The 19,595-nt window shown below is 40.9% G+C and overlaps 1 protein-coding gene across 1 annotated transcript in view; it reads right to left on the bottom strand.

Moving 5' to 3' along the window:
* The window catches only part of brinp1 (bone morphogenetic protein/retinoic acid inducible neural-specific 1), a 126,371-nt gene that overhangs the window by 66,571 nt on the left and 40,205 nt on the right, over nt 1-19,595 (bottom strand). The gene's annotated exons all lie outside the window — the stretch shown is intronic.

Here is a 19,595-nt window from a genome sequence, read left to right as displayed (position 1 = left end):
GTCCTCCAACATCTGCTCCATCCACGTCGCCGCTGCAGCATATTTGCATTAAACTCCTCTCTTCCCAGACATGGAAGGGATGTTCATCAAAAATGTGTCAGAGAACCCAAAAGCTCTGACATTTCCTGCTTTTTGTCAGCAGATTATTAAATGTTGAAGTGATGCATGAGTCAAAATGGACCTGTCACAGACAGCTGCAGAAGAGTTTCAGGCGATATACTTCCATCTCGACGGCGTCAGCAGGAAAGAATAACCGCAGCTGTAAATAACAGCTAAACTTTTGCAATGTGAACAGCACAAATGCCTGATGGACTCCAGCTGGGGTTGATCTGCCAGCTCTACGATATGTGTTCACTTTGTCTTGACATCAAAAATCAATTCATTGTGGGTTTGTGTCCAGGGCGTTAATGTTTTGGATTAACTTTGGAGCCACCCCCGTAAAATGCAGTCGAAAGCAGGGGTCTCAAACTGATCCACATACGATCTTAAGGAGTCGAGATTTTCATCCCACCAGAACAAGCACACTTTGGTGAGCCAAATCCAGTGTCATCTGAAACAAGCAATACCAGACTGACAATCCAATGTTTTCACTGCAGCCCTGTGAGGACCGCTTGATGGTCATTGTTATTCTCACCTGATCTGCAGTGTCACAAATTTTCTTCTTCCTTATTCCAGCTTTACGTCCACCACTTTGGAGCTAAATCAACCTTTGCCATGACCTTGTAACTGTCCGTTCTTGCTTTGTGCATTTCCCTCGTTTTAAGTCCGTTGAACACACTTCTTGTCCTTGCTTCATAACTTTTATTCTCCTCTTCCTAATTCGTCACCTGTCTGCATTGCCCCTTCACTTTAGTCCTTGTCTTCTCCCCCAAACCCATCGTGCCATCTAAGATATGTCATTTATTTCAACTTTCAACCTTTATTTGTCCTTTCTATTTAACTCTCTTCTTTCGACTGCCTGCTGTTTTCCATTCTTCCAGTCCCCATTCACTTCTCCATCATCTCCACCAAAAGCCGACCCACCATCTGACAATTTGAAGAAAAGTCCACATTAGAAGGAAGGTGACCAGATGTAGTGATGGGACGGTGACACCAAACTTGGTTGAAGAATGAATGGAGGTTTGTTAAAACCATATTTTTTTTTAGCAGAAAGTACTTGGCTACTGTCTCATGAAGCCTCACCAGCTCATGAAGCCTCAGCAGCTCATGGTCCCAACACAGAGCCAGTGTGGGTGAACCTGCATGAGGAAACTCTGGATCAATAATGAAAAATATCAAACAGCAATAGAACGTATAGGGATGATTGATAATACAATAATAAAGAATTCAATGTATGTCAGACCAGCTGCACAAATCAGGAACATAATAAAACAAGTGGTGGGAAACAAGCCGCAAGTAAATGGGATTTATGTAAATTGGGGACCAATATTCTTCAAATCAAGTTCAAAATATCGCCATTCTCTGCGGTCCTCCATTCCTCCCGCTTGAGTACTAGTACTATTAAAAGCATGGTAAATCAATAAAAGAAGCAGTTTTACTCATGGCTAATCTTCAAAACTCATCCTTGGCTTCCACATGATCTTTTCATATCAATGTTACTGGGACGTCCAGTCATGAAGATAGGTGATATCCACAGGCCTGTAGCCATTGGTTTCACGGCTGTGTGTGTCTGCGTATACGTAGCACTAAGTTAAAGCTACTTATGCAGAGATCAAGCTCAGTTTCACCCACTTGCCTCGACTGCATCTCATCTTAAATGAGAAGTTTTGCATAGAGCACTCCACGCCACCTTCTAGGCAGCACAATGTCAACTTCAATTAGTGTTTGGCTGCACTGACACTGCGCGTATCTACCCCCTGGTTATACAGGACCATCTCATAATCTTGCCACCAGCTTTGTTGAAACTGAGACCCAGATAAGCAGAAAAAAAAAGAAAAAAAACCTCAGGAGGAATTGTCAGACTTTCAAAAGTAAATGTGGTGGGAAGCTGGGATGTTAAACCTCACTGTTCTGTAGCTGGAAGCCTCACGACACCAGAAGAAAGAAAAGATAAATAAGTAATATAAATAAATACAGCCGAGACTGAATTAAAGAACCTGTCACACTTGAATTTCTGTTTACCTTCTACATCAAACACACAAGTGGAATACATTTTCACAAGGATTTGTTTTGCTTGGCCTTTACTGTTTTCCTTTTTTTTTTTCTTAATGTTTACAAAAGCAAGGATGTCATTTTGTCTGCTGTTGAAGAAATCAAGAAGCATTTATGATGAAAAAAAAATGACAAAAAAAAATCAGAACTGCCTATAAATATGGAAGGGTTACCAAAGCACTGAGTTTGTTTGATGTAGACAGTATGTTGTCTTTAAAGGGAAAAATGAATAGTCTATTTTTTTTTTTTTTTTTGGCTAAAATGTTCAGCGAGTGCATACATGAAGTAGCCTTGGAGGCTCTATATTTTAGTCATTTTTTGGGTGCTGCATCTGAGCACATACATATTTACAATTGTACATTTATATTTACATGTTCATATACACTACATATTTTGAGAGTTTCTCATTATTACAACCTAGGTCGCACATATAGAGTGGCTTAACCATTTGGAATTGGTCATAGTGGATGGTTCTAAGTAAACCTGAAATGCCATCAGTGCAGTCATGCAGCCCATTATTATAATAAATTATATAAAACTCTCATTCTCAGGGCTCTGAAGGTGGCGCTCTCAGGTTTGTATACAGCAGGAAGAAAGGTTTCACTAAAATAGGTGCTACAATACAATACAATACAATACAATACAATACAATACAATACAATACAATACAATACAATACAATATAATATAATATTGCACACATTCCAAGTTCCAGAACAAACATAATATTAATTCACAGTCTATAACTACAACCTGAAACACATCTATCAATAAAATATGTTGCCAGTCTTTCATTCTTTTATTACCACACTCTCATCTTTTATTTTTCCTTATTTTATTTATTTTTTTTTTTTGCATTGCTTCCCCAAGTTCTTTTTCGTGCGCTCATTTGTGGTACAAAAAGCTGGGAAGAATGAAAACACACGTTGCATGCAGCGATGTGTCGTCTGGTCAGGAGGCGAAGGAGAGGAGAAGAAATGTGAAATAATTAAGAGAGACAAAAAAAGGAAACATCTGTTTGCGGTTGTCAATTCAAGAAAGAATGAGCGAGGATATTAACATCTGTTCGGCATCATCATGACAACGTTCGGAGAGTAGCTTGTAATTCGGTGTCTGGAGAAATATGCTGATTAAATATGAGCTGAAGTCATTGTTATATATGTTAAATAAAAAAAAAAAAAATGTAAAAAAAACCAATATAAAATTTACGGAAAGTTACAAAATTGTTATCTGTGGAGGTATATACAGTTGATGAAGGAAATAAAAAATTATAAAGATGTAGATATCTCTGTTTTGTAAGAAACTTTTTCAGTGTACCACTTCCAGGTGACCCACATGATATAAGGGGAATTTTGGGAGACCCCTTAGAGTCCCCTCGAAGGGTTCAAAGACCCTCAATCACGATTAGAATTTTATTAATTATTATTATTATTTTATTTTAATTGAGGTCCACATCTGTTTATTCGGCAGTCGTGTTGCAGATGGTTGGTGTTGACAGGTAGAATTATTTATGTTCCTGAGGCCTTCAGACAGACAGTGTTTCCATGCACTGCAACTTGCCAGTCAGCATCTTGAGGCTGCAACACAGAGGTCAGCCAGTCGGCCTGCGGCTGATCTTGACACGTACGTGTCCTGTGATTGGTTAAGCACTCGGTAGAGCCTAAAAGAAGAAGACGCCGCAGTCACACTTGTGGTGGTGAGTCACGTCTGTAGCCACCAGGGGTAACATTTGTGATAAAACCTGTGACTAGAAGGTGTGGTGGTTCAATCCCAGCTCCGAATGTGTTCGTCTCAGTCCGTCCTTGAGCAAGACACTTCACTCTAAATTGTTCTTCTTGAGCCGTGTCACGGGGAGACAAAGTGCATTTTGTTGCAATATGATCGATAAAATATATTCTATCATTCTAAAGAACTTTGGCGTGTAACTTCATTGTTCAACGCACCAAATTGTTCACTGGCTTATAGCCACCATTTAACAAAGGTTGGGTCATGAGGGCAGCATCCGAGTCTAGAGGCCCAGACCACCCTCTCCCTGTGAACCACCTCCAACCAAAAAAAGTCTTTCCAATTTGTCTTTGGTCTGGCTTGGGACCGCCTCCCACTTACATAGGCCTGGAGCAGCTCACCAGATAAGCGTCCTCGACGCCTCCTGAAATGATCCCTGAGCAAGGGATCAGCTGGCTCTACTCTGAGTCCAACCTAGATGACTGAGCTCCTCACCATATCTCTAAGGGAGAGCGCAGCCATCATTTTGTATCGGTCTTGTTCTTTTAGTCTCTATGCAAATCTAGTAGCCATGGGTGGGAATAAAAACATCTGCCCATGCGTACCAGCTTTACCTCACCTCTTTCTTCACCACAAAAGTTCGCTACAGGTCTAACTGAGGCTGCTGTATTGAACAATCTGTCCATCTATGTCTTTCCTTTCATATATATATATATTTAGCCATGAGCTAACACACATGTACGTGGTTAAGGTGTTGCACTGTATCACAGCTTTTATATTTGTGCGTGTCGATTAAAACAAGACAATGTGTGCAATAGTGCAATAGATCGACTATAAAAGTCCGCCAAGACATAACTCACACAAGACAGTTTCATAACTATTAAAAGTTGCAGCTTACTAGAAGGGCAATCTTGAAACGCACCTCTGTCGCGCGATGAGTGATCATTCCAGAGGAATAAATGAAACTGCGTTGTCTGCCCTAAAATTTTATGTGTTCTTACGCTGCCTTTTTGTTTCGCTGACTTTTATATGGCGGATATATGAGCGTCGCGAGGAGTGACCGATAAAGAATCATGCAAAGAGAGTGCGGATGATTATTGCCCAGTAAAGCCATGATCTTCAGCAATGATGCTTAATTTGTAGAAATGAATTATCCGGCACATGGAGGATTTATCACTATTACAGACAAAATATTCTTCAGACATCACAAAGAAGATGTTTGTTCTGCCTTTGAAGGACTGTGTTGCACTGCAAGGTCAAATAAACAAACTGGCAACCATGTGAAACTGTGGGAAGCCATCATCCACGCAAACCAAATTCTGTCTTTCCACTTTCCCAAGTATTGACTTTCTCTCATTCATTACTCAGAACACACTGTTCCCATACAGAGGCAGCAGAGAGAGAGGTCTCCACGATTTGCATGGGAAGCATTTAAGATCAGCGCGTGGCCCAAGACGGCTGATGAATGTCCACACGCTGTGAGAAACAAGACGAGGGGTTTGGGATTCACTGGCATGGTTTGTTTTGTTTGTTGGTTTTATGTTTTGATGCTAGAAGAAATCTACTTAGACTTGCGGTTAGAAAATGTCAAACATTATAAATAAGCAATACATGAATAAATACTACGCAGAATTCTACTTAATAAACCCCGACAAAATGTTTATGTATTCATCCGCATCCAACTTGTCGGTTGGCAAAATTTGAAACTTATAAAAATAAAAATGGAAATCTATATAATGGTAGAAGCTCTTGTTGTCATGGAGAAACAGTACAGCTCATCGGCCTCTGTTCCTGCCTCCTGGCTCTCTCTGAGTGCTTTGCTGATTTTACTTGTAATAACCTGTCCCTTCTATATGACAGGCAGTTTAATTATTAACATCACAGATGCAACAGTCACACAGGTGGAGGTGAGCTACGTCTATAGCCACAGAAATGGAAGCATGGCTGCGAGAATGGACGATAAGTATCATGATGGTGAGTCAAAAACATTCAGTGGGTAAGGTGTCTTGCCTAAGGACACTTTGACAGCCAATGGGACACAGAGGTATTCATACTTCCAACCCACCGGTTATTGAACAACTCACTCGACCACCTGAGCCACCTCCGCTCCGGTCATCATTTTTAACTAACAGCGCCACATTGTGAGCTCTGAAAAGCTTTGGGATGCCTCACCATCTCCACTAAAACACCCAGCAACTGAACACCAGTTGAACACTCACGACTATATTGCTATAATGGTGGCAGTTACAGTACATGACACTTCAGAAAACCGAATTATACTGTTAGTCCGGCTTAATTCGGACTTGTAAAATGCATGTAAACAGCAGTCACATCTGCAAAGAGTCAGGAGACTGGAGATAAATTCAAATTTCTCTAAGTCGGACTACACGACCTAGATAATGTGGTTAATAGCTGGACTAAGCTGGCATGTAACCAAATAGCTCGACTGTGACCAGACTGGCTGATGTGCGGCTGCGTGAGCTTTAGCTATGCAGTGGAAGTAAGCAGACAAATCACAAATTCACGAATTATGTCTCATAACCTTCAATTCAATAGAGAAGTTGTGTGTAGCCTGATGCAATACGTATGTTCCGCAGTCTTCGGACACGCATAACAAACATAATATTAGCCCTCAAACCTGACCTTACCACCACATTAGCAACCGTTAGCATGATTGCTAAGTGAGTCGATGTTCATGACGGTGAACAAAAATGAGACTATGCCCGTTGGATGCTCGACATCTATCATTTCTGTGATACATAGACAACACGATCTCCAGAATATTTCATTTTATTTCGAAACTTTTGAGTTCATCCCCAAAACCTGCTGAAGGTAGCGTGTTGACGATGGCGACTGGACCACTGACCCCTGTGTTCAATATAACAGTTTGAAACGCCTCCTCGCTACCTGTCAACTTCAATTGCTCTTCCTCTACGGTCGTAGGCCGGAAGTACTGAAGAGCTCACGCCGCCACCCCTTGTCATGGAGGTGCACTACTCATAGCTAGATTGTCTCTGCACTGCATGTCAACAAGGAGAACATGACTCTGTGGTTCAAATCGAGCTATTGCATTGGCTGGTCTCTGCATGTGAACACAGTCAATGCTGGTAAACCCTACAGTGCCTCAATGGTGACTGGTTTGTACTGATATCCGGACACTTCATGAAGCAGTGTCCTTGTTTCCGGCGCTCAGTAGGTATCATTAAAACTATTGTTTGACGCTTAAGATTATAGAGCAGAGGGGTCCATCTAGTGGGCTCTGAAAATAGGGCTTCACAAAGTTTCACTGAAAGGGGTTAGTCCAGTCCACAGGCTTGCATTTGTCCCCTTCTTTTCTGCCACCTGACTAGAAACCAAATCACAACACAGTTTGTTTTTAATATCAAACCAGCTCCAGAATGTATAAATCAGCCCAGCCCAGATATGTGGTGTATTGCAGGTTAATGCTCCCTTGTGGGCAGTAATAACAGGTATAACCGAGGGGAATGTGGGCATAATCGAGACCCCTGAACCTTCGTTCCTGCTGTTGCTTCATGACTGTGCGGCAGCCTGCGGGAACGAGACGGGGGGGAAAGCATCAGGCTTTCATGGTAATAAGAAGGCAAAGCTGGGTAATACATCAAACAGACAGAGACACAATTGAAATCCTGGATGAATTTCATCCAGCAGGAACCATTCAAAATATTAAAGAATGAATCTTAATCCTTGGCCACAATGAACAGAGAAACAATATGCTGGGGGGGGAAGGGACACCAGCGGCTGTGAGTCGTCCGCTTTTCTTGAAGATTTGTCAAAGTGTTGCAAATAATGACCCAGGAGCGCAAAATGACTCATGTAATTGGCTCGGAGAGCAACAGTGATTCAGGGCAGAGCTTGTGTCGGGGCTGTCGCATACGCTGGTTAACAACGCCGGACATGCCGTTTTGCTGCTGTCTCTGATGTCCAGCTGTAACTGGTGCTTCCCGTGGAAAATGTAAGTCTTTTCTTCTCAACTAACCAAAGGCCTTCAGTGCTGCTAAAACGTCACGTGCTGCTGCTTTTGCTTGTTTCCATCCATGTCTGAGCCCCGATGAAACACATGAAGGCATCCCATAGCATCGCACACGCATCCCAGTTATTAACTATTAATTGGTGCATCGTGGCAAATGGACCATGATTAGCTAAATGGGGTGTGATTGCTTTCATAATGGCTTCGTTACCGAACGCTGTAATTGTGACGAGGCAATGAAACAAAATGGATGTAATCAAAAACCCTCCCATGATTCACGTCAGACTGGGAAAACAAGTGGAAGCCTGTGATCGAAGAACACGTGTGGCATATTGTGATATGTCAGATACCAATATATCCACAAGGTAATAAATAAATGAATAAATAATAATAATTATTATTATTATTGTTATTATTATTACTATTAATAATAACAACAACAACAATAATAATAATAATAATAATAATAATTGCTGTTATTGTCTTTATTATCATTATCATTATTATTATTATTATTATTATTGTTATTGTTATTGTTATTATTATTATTATTATTATTATTATTATTATTATTATTATTATTATTATTATTATTATTATTATTATTTATATTATTATTACTATTGTCGTTTTATCACACAAGAATAAAAATGAAGCAGAACCAAAATCTGCATTGTGTTACTAAGGGTACATAGATCAGATAAATAAAAAGAAAAAAACATGTTTCTATAAATATGCACACACAACACACACACAGAAAACAATACTTAAAAATATTAAGATCAATTACAGAGAAAATAAACAACATTATTAAGAAATGCTGCAAATGTACAATAAAAACTACTAAAACTAAATTAAAAAAAAAAAAAGCACAAGCAAAATACTGATGATGAAGTCCTTTTTCTTCGCATCATAAATCAATTAAAACTCACCTTTATTGTTACAAGCTCATGAAAATCCCAAGCAAACACATTAAAGTGTCATTGTGTTAGTTTCACAACAGTGTGAGAGCAACCACATGTCTCTCCGGGAGAGAGCAAGCATGAGCAGGTCTGACTTCCACCGTGTTTTCACTGATGCGTCGCTGCCTTCAGGTTGATAATAAGAAACATGTCATTGCTTGTTAAACCCACTTATCTCAGCTTTGGTGTCTGAGTCTCTGGAGATGAACGACACCTTAGCTGTCGTGCAGCATCAAATAACTATTGTAAAAATAGACATTATGGCATGTGCATGTGACTTTGATATGTTCAATGTCAGCAAACTGAACCTGAAGACGAGCTACATCACATTTAAATCAACATTGTTTGACATCATGTCATACAGTCTTCCACTGTATATATATATATATATATATATATATATATATATATATATATATATATATATATATATATATATATATATATATATAAAATATGCTTTGAAATACATAGGATCCTTCGAAGGTCAAACATTAAGAGTTAGCTGAAAAAAATCCTGTTTAAAATTAAAGATGATGTCAATTCAGCGAATGTTATTAACATCTTTCTTATTAAATGGAGTTATGGTTAGGCAACAACAGTAATGCTCGGTGACTTAAATAAGTAACTTTAATGTGATTGCTGGGTTTGAAATAGTAATGCATTCGATTACTGGTTACTGAAAAATGTGGTTATACAAGAGTAACGCGTTACTGGCATCACTGGTAGGTACAAGAGATGCTACTTAAAGCTAAAGATATTTTCAGCTAACTAACTGGTTTTGCGAACTGTGAGCAGGCTACAGCTTCAAAAACCCCACAAAACTTTGGCTGCCAAGCTCTGCCTCGCTGCATGATCCATATCTTGACACGAGTCTGGACTCCAAGGCCCAATCTTTTTATGGGTTCTTAAATAAAACTTTTTTAATCCCCAAATCCCTTAAAGGGCGATGGCTCATCATGACTGAGAGATGATAACAATGTTTCCTGTTCTTCCTATCCAGTAAGCAGGTTAAAAGTACACTCCCGATGATGTAATTCTAAAAAGCCCAGACATGAGAGGAGACGGGGTGGGTAGGAAAGGGATGCGAAAGCAGTGCAACCGCCTGCATATCGAGTTAGAAAGCCCATAAATCCTTGTTGAAATTAATTTCAGACATTTATCCTGCCTCAGTTTCCAGACAACATGTGACCTGGCCACTATAATTCAGCATCAGCCAAGGATAACATACCCAGCATCTTCAGTGGACGGACACAGGGGGAGACGTGTGAAGGGGAGAGATGAAACTCTCTCTGTGTTTGTGTGGGTCCAACAAACCGCATTAGATATGAATCAAGAGGAAAAGCAACTGAGCTTTCGGAGCACATGATGCACAATGACTCCTGGTCAAATCCTTGAAACATCTCTTCCCTGAAATTCTGAAGTCTACCCTCTGACGGAAATGATTTAAAGCTTCTGTTACGTCTGCAATATTGGTACTTCAATCACATTCTCATTCAGCACGTGTACTTTCTTTTCAGAGTCACACTTGTGAGCACCTTTGAGCCATATGGACTTTACATTACAGGAATTACAACCAATTATATCCAATTACAGTCAATTCTTTTTCCAGACAATGGAGGCAATGGATGAGCCAAAGTCACATTTTTCAGAGAGAGGATACACAGTCGATAGAGACTTATACATAAGTCCACAGCCAAGACGTGATAGGGAAACAAGGGAGCAGATGGGAGAGTGTTGAAGTGGTGACAATAAAAATGCCAGTTTCTAATCATGAGGAGTAAATCTCGCTCCACTCGGCAGAGGTCTGTCTCTTCATATGTCGGGCCGGTATGAACGTTTGGAGAAACAGACTTTAGCCACAATGTGGTTTCGAAAGCCAAAAGCCAACACTTCCAATGATATGTTAACGTGTCTTCCACATGTTTCAATGTCTGCATTTGTTTTAACACGTTGTGGGGGCACTCATTTAAGTGGTGGTGCGGCACGATTGTTTACATGTAGCGGTAATCCTGAAATGAGCTCAGTGACCCAACGGGTAACAGTTAGCAGTCTGGAATACGGTCATAAAATACACACATATTTAACAAAAAGAAAGTCAGAGGAGCTTGTGCTGCATCTCTTTCGACACGATGAATGCTTCTCAAAGACCATGGATCCAGATGGTATTCCAGAACGCCAGGAAAATCTAAGCATCCGTCTTTTCCCCATTATAAACATGTCCTGAAATACGTGCTTGTTATTTTGCAAAAAGACAGAAAGATGGCAACGATCCAAGACATTCCCATTCCTAAGGCGTCACATATCGTTGACGAAGCCTTTCACATCCAACACTGACTCAGAAGTCATCTAGTGGCGTGTTGACGCATTTCGTGGAATTAAATGTTTCTGCTCCCGGTGTGAAATAGAGATGAATGAAGGAATCTAATTTCGGCAAGAAACCTCAAAGAGCGCCATCCTATGGCTCGATGTTTGTGAGAGCGCTCAGTTATCTGGGTCATCACGCAGCAAAGGTTTGAATCGGGTCAACCGGACTAGCATTCTATGGCTCAGTCCTGACTCCAACCACTTTGTGTTTTGGAACGTACAGCGTCAAGATATATGGCGGAAAGGTAACGTGATGCAACTGAAAGCCTAATATTTCAGCATGCAAGGCTGACTGCTGATGTCTCACACTTGGACGGAAAAGTCTAGTGGACAAGAGTGTATATCTGATGCCAGGAGGTGAAAAGTGTTTGACTGATGCACTAGTCAGGTCTGGAAACAACAGCACTGATCATAAAAACTGAAGAAAAACGATGATACAGGGGGTGCTAAAGCCTCAAGTGCTATGAAGCATTTCTGCGAAAAAGTGAAGTTTCGCTCAGTGTCAGCTCTAAAAATGACGTTTCTTGAGGCTTTATCAGTCCATCACAAGACTCAATATAACTGTGAGAGAAATTACCATCACTAGTTAATATACTGTTCCTGATGTATTTTCCAGCATCCCTGGATTTCTGGAGACAAAAACAGCTTGAAATGTAAATGTAAATGTTTCAGCTCCTGCATCTCCTCCTCCGCACTAGTTGCCCTTGTGGCGACTGCCAAGCTCATGAGGATGTTGAAGGCGTCCCACACAGTGAATTAGTCAGTACTTAACCCTGACAGTTCCTTCTAGCCTCCTGCTTCTCCTCTAATTACCATTTTTCCCCCTTGCCAGTAATTATGTCTCCTTAAAGTAGGGGGGGTGACTCTTCATGCCAAGGTAAGATCAGAGGTGGCCGTCCAGTTGTCCCCAACTGATAAATGCAGATTCATTTACATTGCAGACTTCGTTTTTCAGTGCCAAAGTTAGTTCATTGATTTTCAAACCACTTATGATGCTAGCCTTGTTCGGACATGAGGCATGGACACAAGCAGGTTGAGGACACACACAGAGACACACCCACAAATATATTGCTTTAAAATGTCACTGCATAAGACGCATGAAGGTGGTTTGCATGCCACGGTGAATTCATCATACAACTGCAATAAAAGGTAAAATTGCTTTCGCCGCCATGTGTCTTGGAACAACACACCTCGATAAGAGCATACACCGGTGGCACTGACAGAAGATTCAAATCGCTGAAGATGTGCCGGCATTTCATCCTGCCTGATTGGCCGTGGCGAGGAAACTTGAAATCTATGAGTTAGAAGCAGTTGCCGCCTCAGTCAGCAAATGGGAATTGATGCCATCTGCTGGAGCATGAATCAGGAGCCAAGTGCCTATTTTGGTGACAGCTTGGGTGTTGGACATGTGACCAAAATCACCTCCCTTCCTGTGTGATTCAGTAGCATTGCAGGTAAGAAACACTCCAAAACCACTCCAAAATAATCATCATATATATATCATATATAATACAATCAGGTTGCAAACATGACACAACACCAGCGAAAAGCCATGACCATCTGTTTGTTTTTTCAACCCAGAGCAAGTGACAGGACCTGTAAGCATGTGTAGACAAGAGGGATTCCAAACTTTGGAATAGATGTTAGCATTCGTGTAGCAGTGAATGATGGAAACAGACGCCGTTAAAAATAAATAAATAAAATACACAAATAATAAAAATAATAATAATAAACTGAAATTAATGGGATCTCACACTTCATCTGTTCCAAACAGCTCTTTTCCTGAAGCTGCGGAGAACCACAACATAGGCAGACCACGTGGAAGACTGTGGGAGGGAAGTGCTTTCAGGAATGTGTGAGGTGCAAAAGAACAGAGCAGGAGGAGAGACTGTGAAACACAGCTACAATGACTGGAGGATGGAAGAGGTCCGAAGTGGTCGTGCCGAGGCCAGCAGGTCCGGCCGCAAAGGAGAGTCAAGCAGGAGGCGACGTGAAAAGGTGTTTGGAGCTCGGGGGCAACTGATGGCACCACAGTGCAGCTGTGAGTGGCAGTGCGAAGGGTAGATGTATGAACTGTCTGAGGTGGGCTAAAAATATGGGGTAATATGATATGGAATAAAACATCTGAATGACAATGGTGGCACGTACGTGTTGTAGGATAAGGATAGTGTATGAAGGGTTACATCAAACAGCACTTTGAAGGGACTCGCGAAGCTCGGCGGTGACTTGAGAAGAATACTCTTGTGAGCAAGTTATCAAGGCTGTGTTTGTACAATGGCCGTTGTGTTGCGGCATCTCTTCTTTCAAATGTCTCATTAAGAGAGTACATTATGTTCCGCTATAGGTTTTTAAGTGTGACTAAAGTGTATTATTTTGTATCAAAGGAGCTGGGACGCATCCATGCGACATTTAGAATTTTAATTGCTAACATTAAATGACCGCAGCATCGTGACATTATTTTATTGGTTTAACGGCCAAATAAAGTCTCTTATAGTAAGAGGCTTTTCTGGTCATTGCTGCCTAATAGTGTCGCATTTCATAATAAATTTAAGTAAAATGTGGCTGAATAACACTAAGCTTTATGTTCAAAGTCACCATTAAAAAAAAAAAAAAAGAATTAACTCAACACTATTGTTTCATAGTAGTGGTAAAAATGCACTGCAGTAGACATGGATTTTCAGAAATAGAAGTCATGTTGTCTCTCAAGAGAAGAAAGCAGCACACAGAGCGTCCTCACCTCACCACTGTCGCTCCATATTTTTATTCTGATCTTCACAGACCTCTTTCGCTGTCTCCTGCACTTTAATGTGTTTTCTTTATCATGTACTTTTAGCACCTTCCTGTCTCAGCGACTAATGGCTTCCCAGACCCCGAGGACGTCTCCATCCTCTTTGTCAAGTCTGTTTTATCACCACTGACTTCATGACTGCCCCCTGTGCTCAGCTTCTTTTGGCTAGCGACGCTACGGCTCGATGAATTAAACATGGCCGCAGCCTCTTTCGGAAAATCTGTCGACAACATCAAATCTCCGGCTCTCTCCAATTAGCAATCCAACAAATTCAACAGCGACGGACATGTGCTGCACCAAGTCTTTGGTCAGGGATTAAAAACAAAGAAAGAAAAAAAAACTGTGTCATCAGCAAAGAACAGAAGAGGGAAACTGTTTGTGTGATGGCTTCCTCACGGGATGTGATGCTCCAATGCTCATTACAAATGAATAGAGGAGGAGAGAACTGGAATCTGGAGTGAAAAGGTGAATTGAGTCTACGAACACAGCTCTTTTTGATGCAAGTTTAGAATGAGAACTCGAGCAGAAGTTGTTATGACATGCAAATTAGAGCGGCAGAAGGCTTGTGTTTACTCCATTGAATGATTATTATTGAGAAAGGAATCAAGATACAATTGACTGATTAAATACTGAGGCCATCGGTCAGACTTCAAAGAGTGATTTGATGCTTGAAAATTGATGTTTAAAAAAAAAAGACACTCCCTAGTCTGTTACATGTGGCTACCTTCAATTTAAAGTGAGTGTTCTCAGGCCAAGTTTTTATCACAGCTATGATGTCTCTGCTGTGCATCAGCACCAGACCTCAGAGCTTTAGGGAGACAGCGTGTTCTGATGAATCATGTTTCCCTCCACAACATGAGCCAAATGTTGGCACTTCTTGCGGTGGACTGGAATCATGATGAACACCTATGAGGCTACAACTTCTAATAAGGGTGCGACCAACTGTGCTTCACAGGCCTGCTGGGAGCAGCAGTTGCTCTTCTACCACAGGTTTCACTGCTTCATCATCGAGCAAACCCAACAAGTGCTTGTCTTATGGAGTTGCTTGGATCCATTGAGGATTAAACCATCATACCAATGCTGCTGTAAATTCTAAAACTGCTTATAATTTTCAGATAAATATGATGTTGCATGCAAGAAATTAATAAGATGAAAGAATATGAATGGAACCAAACACAAGAGAAGGCATTAAAATAAAAAAAGTTCCAAAAAAAGGAAACTTAATTCAAATGCTTCAGATTTCAAAACCATCACCGCCTATTTTCTCAAGCATTATTATTTAAACATTACATTCGATTAGATGTTAGTATTCCATGCTAACTCCATGCCACTTAAGCAGACAGAGTGCTATAGAGTACAGTATATAGTTGTGCAAGGATGGGGCACCGGGTAAAGAGAGCATGAGGCCAACACTCCATCACTGTGGGTAATGGCGGTCTGTCCGCAGTATCACCGGTAACAGCAGGATGACAAGGGTACGGCACTGGTCCAGCAACAGTCGGAGTGCGTGGTGTGGTAGTTGGTGAGCAGAGCCACGGCTTGCTGCATGGGCACTGGATGCGTTCCACCTCTCAGTCCAAGGCTTGTCACTCGCTGTGATGGCGCTAGGCGGCACCTTCAGCTTTTTGGCAAAGTCTGCATATTACTGTTGTGTTTTTTTTTTTTTGTGTGTGTGTCTTTGTTTCTTCAGTGTTGACTGTGTTGTTTCTGTGCTCGCTCCTCATTGTGGGTTGAAAAAAGGCCATCAGTCAACCAAAAAAATCTGACGTAAGCAGAGCAAAGTAGCTCACTCTAGTAAGTTATAGAAGTGTTCCCCAGCCAACTGAGATAGTATCACCTGTGAGCAGTCCTGGGTGTGCTGAGTGGGCTCCTCCCAGTAGGGAACATGCACAGTACCCCACCTGGTACATCCAGAAGGCACCTCAACTTGTATCATTGTGTCCCCTCAGGGGGCTAAACATATCATTTTATCTATGAGGAGAACCTCCCTAAAGGGGGGACTCATTTTGGGCGGGGCAGAAACATTGCCTTATGGGTCAGCTGTCTCCATCATGACAGGCCGAACGAATGTTTAAGATTCTAATGTTGAAAATAAACACAAAACAATTGAGCATAAACACTCACCGTGGTCATGATATTAAACCATGTAAACACAAATTATAGTCCATTGTAACTACTTCATTACATGTCTACGCCACGTTGCAACCAGCTGCTCACAGAGTGTGAAGGGGCAATTTACCACTCGACCGGTTGAAGTAATGATCAGAACATTGTCTGACATAAATGTCATTGGTGAGCAGACAGCAGTGGGGAAGGCGATGAAAAAGATTTTTAGGTCATGGTCATAGGTTGGTTACCAGGGAAGCTTCATGCCAGAGGTTCTAGTGATCAAACAGTGGTCAAAATAAGAGTCAAAGTGCCCTTGACAAGACGCTGAACTCAATTGCTCCGGCAGGTTGGCATCCATATCAGTTTGACCTCCAGCCAGCAGTGTATGAAAGTGTGAATGAGACAATATTCTTAAGTGCTTTTAGTGCCGTTCGAAGAGACCTCTCAAACACAGGCTATATATAGAGGAGAGAGTGAAGCGAGAGGCTGTGTGAAGCACACACTGCTGTGGACCAAGCATGGACGTGTGTGGGCCTTTATTGACCTTGTGAATTTGACCTGAGCACCTTATATCATTTAGGTTGAGTTGTTGAATTTAAGTTGAATTGCTTATAACATGAATAAACCAATCAAATTAATCAAGTGAGCAGGACTGTAGGAGGAAACCAGAGTACCCGGAAAAAACCCATGCGCACACAGTGAGAACGTGCAAACTCCAAAAAGTAGTGGCTTATAGTCCGGTAATTGAGGTATATATGAAAGTAGATCATGATAACCAAGAAGAAAGTCCATGGCCATATTCAGACCCATTTTATCACGTCACCTCATTTTTGTTTGCATTTATTATGGCTGTGTTTGTGTCTTTAAATTTCAATTACAAACTCCAAGGTGTACGGCCTACGGAAAAGTTTCAGCATTGATTTTTTTAAGGCCAATATGAAAGTTGCAGCCTAACGTTTTTGATGTCTAGGTTTGTCCCAACTTTGCCATGTGATGTACCTTTGGAAGAGTTTGGATTCCTGTAGGATTCAGCATTTTTCACGCAACTGAGGATGGCGTGCTCGCTCAGTTTTGAGTGACCTACAAAAACTAGCTGCTGGAGTTGGTAGGACGTCCCTTCTTCTTCCGTCACAGCCTATAATTAGAAAGCCAGTTCAAACACAACACACACACCCAAAAAAAAGGCTGCATTGATTAAAAAAAAAAAAAAAAAAAAGTCTTGCTTTGACCCTTTATGTTTTCTTTTATACCAAAGGACAAATGATCGGAGCAGATAAATGAGGGCTAATTAAATGAGTCACACCTCTAATCTACCTTGCCAAATCTCAAATTAAAATCTCTATGTAAGGAAATGAATATGCCCCCCAGCTGAAATGACGACTCCTGCTAACAGCCTGCTGGGATTCTCAATGAAAGTAAATATTTAAGATAAATGTGATTGCAGCGATTTGGATATATATATATATATATATATATATATATATATATATATATATATATATATATATATATATATATATATATATATATATATATATATATATATATATATATATATATTATAAAGTAAAATGTAGGAAAGATATGAAAAAATATATTCCTAAATTATATTTTGTGACTAGCGTTATTGTGTTGTGAGTGGAAAATAAATATATTAATAAGAATTAAAAAAAAGTTGCAGCACAACTCAATACAGCTGCTGCTGACCTTTGTGAGACTCACTTATCCAGCACGCAGCCAAAAGCTGAAGCCTCTGATTTGTATTATGAGTGATGCATGCCTCAGACTTGTTTTATTCTCGAAAAGCGACGGTCATTTTGTGCCTGCGATTACAGTACAATGTAGATTTGTGGCCTTTAAAAAAAGCATTAACAGCCACCAGATTTGCATTTATATTGGATTTTCGCTCAGCAACAGAGGAACCTAAGATAGAGGGCCGCGAACAAAGAGCACAACAGAGAACACGCATCATCTGAAACACATTCGACCCCTTAATAGAGTACGGCCAACAGAATGAGAGCGCAGTGGGCAATCGAACTTAACTCAAGCATGCGTTGATAAACATTAGTCAGCCGTGAATCCAATAGTGATGAGCAGCGTCCAAAGGCGAAGCATTTCAGAAACACGTTCATGAGGTGTTATGAAAGGGTCACAGTCTGAAATGACTCCACATAGTCTAGTTTAAATCAAAACATTTTGAAATGCAGGAAGAAATCGCTGAAATATAAGGACTCAAAATTACAAGAATACTGAAACTAAATTCAGGGATATTAATATAATATGAATGATGTAAAAAGGCAACCTAATGAGTAAAAGCACAGGAGAAATGTAAAAAGACAGTATTAGGGAAAACAATATATAATATTTATAATCTCTAAAAATCTCAGATTTTCAAGACGCCATTGAAGGTGTGTTTTCGGTAAGTAGAACAGATTCAAGCAAAACGACCGACTGCGCCGACGCAGCTCAGTCAACAATGGCGACTGTATTCATGAACAATTGCCTCGCAGAAAATATGCATAAAAGCCGAGAAGGCAGATCAGTGTTCAAAGATTCTTATCAGCCCCGACAGTGTCGTCGACGACTCATTTCTTTAAGTCTGGAGGCGGCGAATAATTGGTGCCGTGTGGTGTATCTTCTCCAGTCAAGCGATGGTGACCTTTTCAAATGACGTGAGAAGAGCCAGGAAACTCGTAAAACCATGTTTATCCATCGTATTAGGCGAAGAGCCCGCGTTATTAAAGATGGGACAGATTTGTTTGTTACTGATCAGGTTGGCACCGGCCATACGGCCAGCCTCCGGGGTAATCTCCCTTGATAAGGGAACACGGAAGAGATGGATGCTTTGTCTCACGGCAAATCTGTTTCAACCGCTTTCCACCGCTAAATTGTCAAAGCTAAGAGAGTCCCGGGGGAAATTTGCAAAAGCCACTTGCTCCTCGCTGCTGGTTAGAGTTGAGCACAGCTTAGCGGTCGTGTGCCGAGTGCGACAGAGGGGTTGGTATGATTTTGTTTTCGAAAACTCCGTCTGATGCCGTGCCGCTCCTGCTGGGTGGGAGATGAGCGGATTATTGGAATTAACTGGCCATTAAGAATGGAAAATCTGGGGACACTTTCACGTGTGATGTGTGAAACACCTCTAGTACCAGTTAGACTCATCGCTAAAAGAGAACATTTAGTAGGAGGGTGAAAGTAACCCTTAATTTTCCACCTCTTATTTAAGATAAAAAATAAATAACTAAATGAAAATCCAAAATCTTTCAGTTGAGAGGCAGCTCGAGGTAAACCTTAAAAACAAGACATAACACCTCAGTGTTGGCTGCAGTTTGTGGTTGGTTAATGAGGATAAACATCAGAAGCCACCAGGGCGTAGTGACAATCCCACAGACACAAAACGTTTTCAATAAATGGCCATAACTCGCACGGCAACTACAAGGCGTTACTCCCCGGAGAGTCAACTTGTCTTTCCGCTTCATCAAGACGCACATGACGCGAAAGTGTTGTT

This window comes from Synchiropus splendidus, chromosome 1 (assembly GCF_027744825.2).
Source record: "Synchiropus splendidus isolate RoL2022-P1 chromosome 1, RoL_Sspl_1.0, whole genome shotgun sequence".
NCBI classification, from domain to species: domain Eukaryota; kingdom Metazoa; phylum Chordata; class Actinopteri; order Syngnathiformes; family Callionymidae; genus Synchiropus; species Synchiropus splendidus.
The sequence above is the reverse complement of the archived record's forward strand: the minus strand, read 5'-3'. Positions and strand labels throughout refer to the sequence as shown.